Consider the following 10,582-nt stretch of genomic DNA (forward strand, 5'->3'; position numbering starts at 1 on the left):
TTAACGGCGCCGAAGGGCAATACCTTGGTTGCTGAAGGACTGGGGGTACGGCCCCCTTGGAGACCGGCGATGGGAGCCCCGGTCAATCTGACCCCCAGCCGCATACTACTCCGGAGACCCACACGGCTCCGGAGTCTAGTGAGCGACCCCTGTAAGAGAAGGGGGCGATGACCTCTGCTAATACGGCGGTGCCGAATACCACGGCGGACGCACTGCAAAGTGCATCCGTCCTGGATGAGCACCGCATCCTGATGGGTCCGGTGGCTGAGAAGATTCAGTCCGCCAAGAGCGGGCTGAATGAAGCCTTCTCCAGCTTGCTAGCAGGCTTCAAGGTACGCAATGTAATATTTTTGATTATTTTTATGAGAAATATGCCTATATATAGATAGTAGCCCCTGAGACTCTGTTCAGTTTTTTGAAAGAAAAGCGAGCAGAGGATCAATAATCAGTTGTCAGGTGGTAACATACTATTTTATTTGGATTAAAATAGGCCTCTCTGTTGGCGGCGACTGCCCAGACCGCAGAAGTTGCCGAACTCAAACGGAAACTGGCGCGAGTCGATGAGGACCTAGTCCTTGTTAACACGCGGCTCGACCAGGCGCAAGGTATAAAATACATCTTACTTTATACTTGTTTATGTTCGTGTTCTGTGAAATTTCGAGAGCTGCAATGTGCGTATTTGTACAGATGGTGCCGCCGTGGTTGAGACCCTCAGGGGTGAGCTTGCCCAAGCCAAGGATCAAGCAAGGGTAAGCAAGGCGGCCGCTGATAAAGCGGCTACGGACTTAATGGCCGAACAGGCCGCTCGGCGCCGTTTTGAGGAACGGGTGACCGAGGTGGAGCAGAAGCTCAAGGACACCGCCCGCAAGTGCGACTCCTTAGAAGAGGAAAATAAGGCGAAGGGGACCGAACTCGCCAAGGCCCTTCAATACGCCAAGGAGGCGCGGTCCGAATCTCGCGCGGCGCGCGAGGAAATTCGTCAAGCCAGACAGATAGCGACTGGTAAGCCTTTTCCGTTACAGGCTAAATTTGGGGATCGGCGGTATGCCTTTCTTAACCGATTGTGGAGTTCTCCAGATGCATATGCAGATCTGCTGAAGAGTGATGTGGACGCTGCCAATTCTTCCCGGGCCAGGAGGGGTACGCAACGGAGAAGCTCTGGTCGCATTTTGCAGGGCAGGAGCGTCCCGCACTGCTAAATGACCAGATGGCACAATGGGCGGAGCTGCATAAGATGTCCAGCGCGGCCATGGAGGACGTCATAGTCCGGTTGTGGCCAACCGAAGCCATTCCGGACAACTACTTTGGCCTTGTGTGGCGTCTCATTGATGCGCTGCCCCGAATCGACGCCGTCAAGAGGTGGTCCTGCATAGAAGGAGCGCAAATGGCCTTCGCCTGTGTCAAGATGCACTAGGCGAAGATGAAGGCCGAAAAGGTGGCAGTTGAGGGCCGCCCAAAAGCAAAGACCATCGCACACCGGAGTGCTATTTTGAGGATGTACTAAAAGGTGCCCGCCTTGTAGAAGGCCAATGCTCGAAGGATGTAGTGTTCGAGTGAACTAGTCTGAACTATTCGGGAGTTTGTATTATGAACTAAGGCTTTTGTAATATATTCATGCTTTTATGAAGAGTCTTATCCTCCTGTGCGGCTGTTTTTATATCTGAGAGGTCCCAGTCGTCGGCTTCAACCCTCATGTAGATACTACTGGGGTGTTCGGAATTGCGCATGACTACACTTAACCCAACATCTTGGTCCATGAAGGAGGTGTCTGCGCGGTGAACCAGGCAATTAGACTATGTGGTTTTATTGCTCTCACTTGGCCATAGGAGTTTGACGATGGGTCTACAAAGTAGCCCCTGGTATGTATGCGGCTATCCCAATGCGGATGCGTTGCATATGTGACCGAAAAACAGTCCTTCGTGTAATATGGAAAGAATCGCTAAAGATTTTAATGAGTCTCTGAATGGCTGACCAGCTCTCGCCATATCATTGACAGTCAGTTTTCGGCTTTCTGTACTAAGGTGCTTAACTGGACGAACCAGAAACACAATCGCAGTAGTTCTCCCTTTACTACCCTAGCCGATTAGACGGAACGTAAGGTAGCAAACACAGGAGCCGGGCAACCCAACTATTGACCAAAGACATGATTTGGAGCCGATGCATATAGTGCCGAACTCGGGACGCCGAATTGTGCTATAAAGCCGTTTGTACTTTTGTTTGGCAATGCATGTGTTGCCATATAGAGCCCCTGGCAATTTGTGCCAAGGTGTGTGTGCGTGAGACAACTGAAGAGACGGAATAAAGTCTATAAGTAAAGACGATACCGAAGAAGAGTTTGGTTCACTTGAATTTGGTTGATACGACAAAACGTAATCTTACAGAGGGTACCATAATCACTGAGGTCATTTTACATGCCGGGGGTCTAAGGATAAGGGGAAAAGCTCTATACAGGTTCTTGAGTGAAGTTGTTGTCTACAAAATCCTTTTCACCTTCCTGTCGCACATTTGTGCCGCTTTCGCCTGAGTAAGAATGATTCCTTGAGAGGAATGGTCTTCGACTATTTGTACGGAACCGGGCTCGGAGAGAGTCCTTGTGTGTCCATAGGATTAGTAGGCTTTTAATCCACCTGTGGTAAAAGATAAGAAATAAAAAAGAGGGGAATGCCATATAGGGTTGAACCGTACTATAGGCATGTCCATATTTTGCCTCCACTGATGCCCATGGTACTTTGAATGCGTAATTGTGCACGCGCGGGTATGAATTTCGCTGATGTACATGGCAATCGACGGAGGCAAAACTGCTAATCCGGCCCTGGGATTGCCGGGTTGTTGGCATACGGAATTTGTCAGCATTGTGTAATAGAGTCTGCGGCTTAATAGCCGATGAGGTGTGCGGCTTGACAGGGCCGCTTTGTACTTTGTCTGCGATGGCCGTGGTATGTCCCTCAGTACGGAGGGAGCGTTCCATGTTTCTGTTGATTGTAATGACGCCACGTGGTCCGGGCATCTTAAGCTTTAGATAGGCGTAGTGCGGGACCGCGTTAAAGCGGGCGAAAGTGGTTCGTCTGAGTAGTGCGTGATAGCCACTATGGAACGGGACGATACCGAAGGTCAACTCTTCGCTTTGGAAGTTGTTCGGCGAACCGAAGACGACTTCCAACGTGATTGAGCCCGTGCAGCGGGCCTCTACACCAGGTATTACTCCTTTAAAGGTAGTTTTAGTGGGCTTGATTCTTGACGGATCGATGCCCATTTTGCGGACGGTGTCTTGATAAAGTAGACTGAGACTCCTGCCGTCGTCCATGAGGACTCGCGTGAAATGGAATCCATCAATGATCGGATCGAGGACCAGAGCTGCCGAACCTCCATGGCGAATATTGGTTGGGTGGTCCTTTCGATCGAAGGTGATCGGGCAAGCCGACCATGGGTTGAATTTTGGGGCGACCGGCTCTATGGCGTAGACGTCCCGTAATGCGTGCTTGTGCTCCCTCTTAGGATATGTGTGACATATATCATATTCATTGTCTTTACCTCAGGGGGAAATGTTGGGGAACGTAGCAGAATTTTAAAATTTTCTACGCATCACCAAGATCAATCTATGGAGTCATCTAGCAACGAGGGAGAGGGGAGTGCATCTACATACCCTTGTAGATCGCGCGCGGAAGCGTTCAAGAGAACGGGGTTGATGGAGTCGTACTCGTCGTGATCCAAATCACCGATGACCTAGCAGCAAACGGACGGCACCTCCGCGTTCAACACACATACGGTTGGGAAGATGTCTCCTCCTACTTGATCCAGCAAGGGGGAAGGAGAGGTTGATGAAGATCCAGCAGCACGACGCCGTGGTGGTGGAAGCAACGGTGATCTCGGCAGGGCTTCGCCAATCTCAGGGAGAGGGAGGAGTGTCACGGGAGGGAGAGGGAGGCGCCAGGGGCTAGGGTGCGGCTGCCCTCCCTCCCCCCACTATATATAGGACCCCTAGGGGGGCGCCAGCCCTAGGAGATTGAATCTCCAAGGGGGGGCGGCGGCCAAGGGGGGTGGAGTGCCCCCCAAGCCAAGCGGGGCGCCCCCACCCCAACCCTAGGCGCAGGGGAGGCCCATGGGGGGTGCACCAGCCCACTAGAGGCTGGTTCCCTTCCCACTTCAGCCCATGGGGCCCTCCGGGATAGGTGGCCCCACCCGGTGGACCCCCGGGACCCTTCCGGTGGTCCCGGTACAATACTGATTACCCCCGAAACCTTCCTGATGGCCGAAACTTGACTTCCTATATATAAATCTTCACCTCCGGACCATTCCGAAACTCCTCGTGACGCCCGGGACCTCTTCCAGGACTCCGAACAACTTTCGGGTTACCGTATGCTAATATCTCAACAACCCTAGTGTCACCGAACCTTAAGTGTGTAGACCCTACGGGTTCGGGAGACACGCAGACATGACTGAGACGACTCTCCGGTCAATAACCAACAGCGGGATCTGGATACCCATGTTGGCTCCCACATGCTCCTCGATGATCTCATCAGATGAACCATGATGTCAAGGATTCAATCAATCCCGTATACAATTCCCTTTGTCAATTGGTACGTTACTTGCCCGAGACTCGATCGTCGGTATCCCAATACCTCGTTCAATCTCGTTACCGGCAAGTCACCTTACTCGTACCATAATGCATGATCCCGTGATCAACCACTTGGTCACATTGAGCTCATTATGATGATGCATTACCCAGTTGGCCCAGAGATACCTCTCCATCATACGGAGTGACAAATCCCAGTCTCGATTCGAGCCAACCCAACAGACACTTTCGGAGATACCTGTAGTGTACCTTTATAGTCACCCAGTTACGTTGTGACGTTTGGCACACCCAAAGAACTCCTACGGTATCCGGGAGTTGCACAATCTCATGGTCTAAGGAAATGATACTCGACATTCGGAAAAGCTATAGCAAACGAACTACACGATCTTTGAGCTATGCTTAGGATTGGGTCTTGTCCATCACATCATTCTCCTAATGATGTGATCCCCTTATCAATGACATCCAATGTCCATAGTCAGGAAACCATGACTATCTTTTGATCAACGAGCTAGTCAACTAGAGGCTCACTAGGGACGTGTTGTGGTCTATGTATTCACACATGTATTACGATTTCCGGATAACACAATTATAGCATGAACAATAGACAATTATCATGAACAAAGAAATATAATAATAACCATTTTATTATTGCCTCTAGGGCATATTTCCAACAGTCTCCCACTTGCACTAGAGTCAATAGTCTAGTTACATTGTGATGAATCAAACACCCATGCAGTTCTGGTGTTGATCATGTTTTGCTCTATGGAGAGGTTTAGTCAAAGGATTTGCCACATTCAGTACTGTATGTACTTTACAAATATCTATGTCTCCATTTTGAACACTTTCACGAATGGAGTTGAAGCGACGCTTGATATGCCTGGTCTTCTTGTGAAACCTGGGCTCCTTGGCAAGGGCAATAGCTCCAGTGTTGTCACAGAAGAGAGTCATTGGGCCTGACGCATTGGATATGACTCCTAGGTCGGTAATGAACTCGTTCACCCAGATTGCCTCTTGTGCCGCCTCTGAGGCTGCCATGTACTCCCCTTCACATGTAGATCCCGCCACAACGCTTTGCTTGCAACTGCACCAGCTTACTGCCCCACCATTCAAAATATACACGTATTCGGTTTGCGACTTAGAGTCATCCAGATCTGTGTCAAAGCTAGCATCGACGTAACCCTTTACGACGAGCTCTTCGTCACCTCCATAAACGAGAAACATATCCTTAGTCCTCTTCAGGTACTTCAGGATATTCTTGACCGCTGTCTAGTGTTCCATGCCGGGATTACTTTGGTACCTTCCTACCAAACTTACAGCAAGGTTTACATCAGGTCTGGTACACAGCATAGCATACATGATAGACCCTATGGCCGAGGCATAGGGGACGACACTCATCTTTTCTCTATCTTCTACCGTGGTCGGGCATTGAGCCGTGCTCAATCTCGTACCTTGCAATACAGGCAAGAACCCCTTCTTTGAATGATCCATTTTGAACTTCTTCAATATCTTGTCAAGGTACGTACTCTGTGAAAGACCAATGAGGCGTCTCGATCTATCTCTATAGATCTTGATGCCTAATATATAAGCAGCTTCTCCAAGATCCTTCATTGAAAAACACTTGTTCAAGTAGGCCTTTATGCTTTCCAAGAATTCTATATCATTTCCCATCAACAGTATGTCATCCACATACAATATGAGAAATGCTACAGAGCTCCCACTCACTTTCTTGTAAATGCAGGCTTCTCCATAAGTCTGCGTAAACCCAAACGCTTTGATCATCTCATCAAAACGAATGTTCCAACTCCGAGATGCTTGCACCAACCCATAAATCGAGCATTGGAGCTTGCACACCTTATCAGCATTCTTAGGATCGACAAAACCTTCCGGCTGCATCATATACAATTCTTCCTTAAGGAAACCATTAAGGAATGCCGTTTTGACGTCCATTTGCCATATCTCATAATCATAGAATGCGTCAATTGCTAACATGATTCGGACGGACTTCAGCTTCGCTACGGGTGAGAAAGTCTCATCGTAGTCAACCCCTTGAACTTGTCGATGACCCTTAGCGACAAGCCGAGCTTTATAGATGGTTACATTACCATCTGCGTCTGTCTTCTTCTAAAAGATCCATTTATTTTCTATGGCTCGCTGATCATCGGGCAAGTCAGTCAAAGTCCATACTTCGTTTTCATACATGGATCCTATCTCAGATTTCATGGCTTCCAGCCATTTGTCGGAATCTGGGCCCGCCATCGCTTCTGCATAGTTTGAAGGTTCACCGTTGTCTAACAACATGATTTCCAAGACAGGGTTGCCATACCACTCTTGTTGGGGATATTACCACTAGGCGTAAACCGGCCTACTTGGGCCCGGTTAACTTCATTAGTGGTATAAGCAGATGAAGGCCCGAGGCCTATAGTCGGTTTAGAATCTGTAGCCGTAAACCGACCTGATGTATAACTTGTATTGTAAGTTAGGAATAGAGAGATACCAACCGGGATACGAGTATGAATCGGTTGGAACTCTATGGACCGACGGGCGTCACCCGTGTATATAAGGGGACGACCCGGCGGCGGTTCAGGACAGACAATGACAACTCGAGCCTGGGCGAAGCTTGTTTGCTCCCTAGCCATCGAGACCATATCAATTCCATCACAACTAGACGTAGGCTTTACCTTCATCGAAGGGGCCGAACTAGTATATAACCCTCGTGTCTTTGTGTCTGCTTTAACCCCTTCAAGTAAACCCGTGGCGATGGCTCCACGACTAAGTCCTTTCACTAGGACATCTGCTGTGACAAATCCACGACAGTTGGCGCCCACCGTGGGGCTATCGCACGATGGTTTGACGATCTTGGAGGGCAAGCTCAAAGGACTCGAAGGCTATGCTGTGGGCCAGATGACCAAGAGTCGTCGTGGCAAGATCTACATCGACGATGCAGGATGGGGTCCCGAGGCCGATTCAATTGAGTACGGGTACCGGGTCCCCTTTGGTGGCATACACGTTTTCATCGGCAAGATCGGTGAGCCGGGGCCTGAGCCGGACATCTGCATCGACCTCGTCGAGACGGCTCAACGTGCGAGATCTACCCAGGCTAAACCGGCCGTGAAGCGTGCCTTCGTTGGAGTCATCCACGGAGGAGGGCGTGAGGACGAGTCAGAACACGGTAGCGAGGCCGTCGTCTATTCCGGCAACGAGTCCTCAACCGAAGAGACCGAATCACTATACCAGTTACAAGACGACCAGGTTAGGGGCTGTTCCGATGGCGACAGTATTCCGGACCCCCCAGGCCAGGTCAACCGGGTTGGAATATTCATGGCCGGCACACAGGCGGCGAATCACTCTTCGACCGCCACAGCAATGCTCTCCGGATCAGCAGGGGCAGGAGGCCTTGTGCGCCCGCCGGTTCAAGTTCTATCTGATCTATTTGATACACTAGACGTGCTCATGGCAGAGGACAATCCGGCGGATCAGGAGGCCCATAATACAGAAATTGCAAAGGTGAGAGAGCAGATCGTGCAAGCCAAAGCGGATCTGGCCGCAGAAAAAGACAGGATGGCCGCAGAGCGGGCCGCGTTAGACGCCCAGGCTTATAAGCTCATGCTTGACCAGAACGCATCACAGGAGGTCTTAAAGCGGAAGCACAGATCATGCCTGCCGTTAGGGTTTGATCCCCGGAATCTCTTTCACACTCCAGGAGCTGGACCCAGTAATCCGCCGCGGCACCTGGAGACAAACCGGATTGAGGCACCAGGACCAGGGGGGACGGTCCAACCTCGCCTGATGGAACCTCCTCAGCAGAACATTGTGATTCTTCCGTCGGTCCAGACGCCCCCAGGTCATTATTTTAATCCTATGGACAACCTTGTTGCGGCCGCCGCGTGATTAGAGGCTATCCCAGTCGAAGGGGACTCTCCGCAAGCGATAGAGACGCGCCGGGTTAAGGAGCTTCTCCGAACCGCGTTGATTCAGCAGGAGGCATACTCGTACAGCCGTGATCGGATTCACTCTACGCCCCGTCCAAGCCGGAGCTATAGCAGGCGCATGGATGAACCGGCCATATCGAGCAATGCGCGAGGCCGTGAAGCAGCCCATGGCAATAGCCCGGCAGGCGGTGTTCGCGATGCTCAGGATGTGGTGGACCGGGCCCGGGCACGGAGGGAAGCCGAGTTAGTAGCGCAGGATGATGCGGATCAACTTACACCGGTTCGCCCTACCACCTTCGCCGGACCAGGAGTCGCATCCGCTTTGGGGGTGCCTTGTTTAATACCCGCTTTACGCAATGTGCGCCTGCCCAAAGATTTCAAGGGTCCACGTAAGGTGCCGAATTACACCGCTGATTTATCCCCTGAAGCGTGGATAGAGAGTTATGAGATGGCCATGGAGATGTTAGACGTGGATGAGACCGCATGTGCAAAATACTTCACCATGATGCTTGAAGGCACGGCGCGTACCTGGTTGAAGAGCCTACCGCCCAATTCTGTCGGCTCATGGGCCCAGTTGCGGGCCCGGTTTATCCAGAATTTCAAGGATACGTGTAAGCAGCCCAAATCCATAGTAGACCTGGCAGCTTGTGTCCAGGGGGAAGGAGAATCAACGACCCATTGGGTGTGCCGCGTTTCAGAAATTTTGCACTCGTCCGACAGGATTAATGCTGACTCTGCGATCTTAACCTTGGAAGGCAACTGCCGGTTTGAGCCTTTAAAATTGAAATTGGGACGCATGAAGTGGTTCTGTAATGACATGGGAACCCTCATGGCCGCTCTAGTGAAGTATGCTGATTCGGACAGTACCAAGGATCCCGAGACTGATGATGATGAAGCAGGGAAGGGAAGGAAGAATAGAAACTCCAAACAGCAGTAGTATAAACCGGCGGGTCATGGAAACGGAGGCAAGCGCAAGGCGGATGGCAGCATGGACTTTGTGGCCAACACTAATGCACAGGACAGGGGGCAGCGGCGCAGAGGTAAAGCGGCAAATCGTAATGGGGATCCCAATCCTAACGCAAGCCGCTTGAGTTATTTGATGAATCAGCCTTGCCCGAAGCACGGGACGAAGGAGGCGCCGGCTAACCATCTTTGGAAGGATTGTTATATCATGCAGGAGTTTAAAAACTCTAATGCCTTCCGGTATGATCACGGGTCAGGTGGCGGTTCAGGATCCGGTTTTCGTGGGCCGGATCACGATGGAGCTTCCGGTTCAGGTCGCAATCTGGGCGGTCACAATCACCAGAATAATCAGAACGGCCAGCAGCAGCAGCAGCAGCAGTCGGGTTATCAGAGCCAGCCAAAACAGTTGAACAATGGGCAATATCATGTTTTCACAACTATCTTGGATAAATGCGACCGAAAACTCCACAAGCGAGCAGTGAATTCTGCTGAACCGGCCTTACCACGTTACTTGCGCTGGTCGGAACAGCCTATCGTGTGGAGCAGAGAGGATCACCCGCCCCGGGTTGATAATCCAGGCCAGCTAGCATTAGTGGTGGACCCTCAGGTGGGGGGTTATAAATTCACCAAGGTACTCATGGATGGAGGAAGCAGTATTAACATACTATACTATGAGACATTCCGTCGCATGGGCTTAACAGACAAAGATCTCAGACCGTCTAATACGGTGTTCCATGGTGTGGTGCCTGGCAAATCTGCATATCCTGTTGGTAAGATAGCCCTGGACGTGGCTTTTGGGGACGAGCACGACTCCCGGTCGGAAAAACTAACATTTGAGGTGGTGAAGATCCAGAGCCCATATCATGCCTTGTTTGGCCGGCCGGCTTACGCCAAGTTCATGGCGCGGCCTTGTTATATCTACTTGCAGCTCAAGATGCCGGGTTACAAGGGGACAATAACGGTTCATGGGAGCCGTAGGGTCGCTTTGGAATGTGAGGAAGGTGATGCGGCTTATGCAGAGTCGGTCTGTGCCACGGAGGAGTTGAAGTACTATAAGGACAATGTTGATCCAGCGGATATGACTCCTTTGAAGAAGCCAACTACAGAGCATGATTCG

Source organism: Triticum dicoccoides, chromosome 6A (genome assembly GCF_002162155.2).
Source record: "Triticum dicoccoides isolate Atlit2015 ecotype Zavitan chromosome 6A, WEW_v2.0, whole genome shotgun sequence".
Taxonomy (NCBI): domain Eukaryota; kingdom Viridiplantae; phylum Streptophyta; class Magnoliopsida; order Poales; family Poaceae; genus Triticum; species Triticum dicoccoides.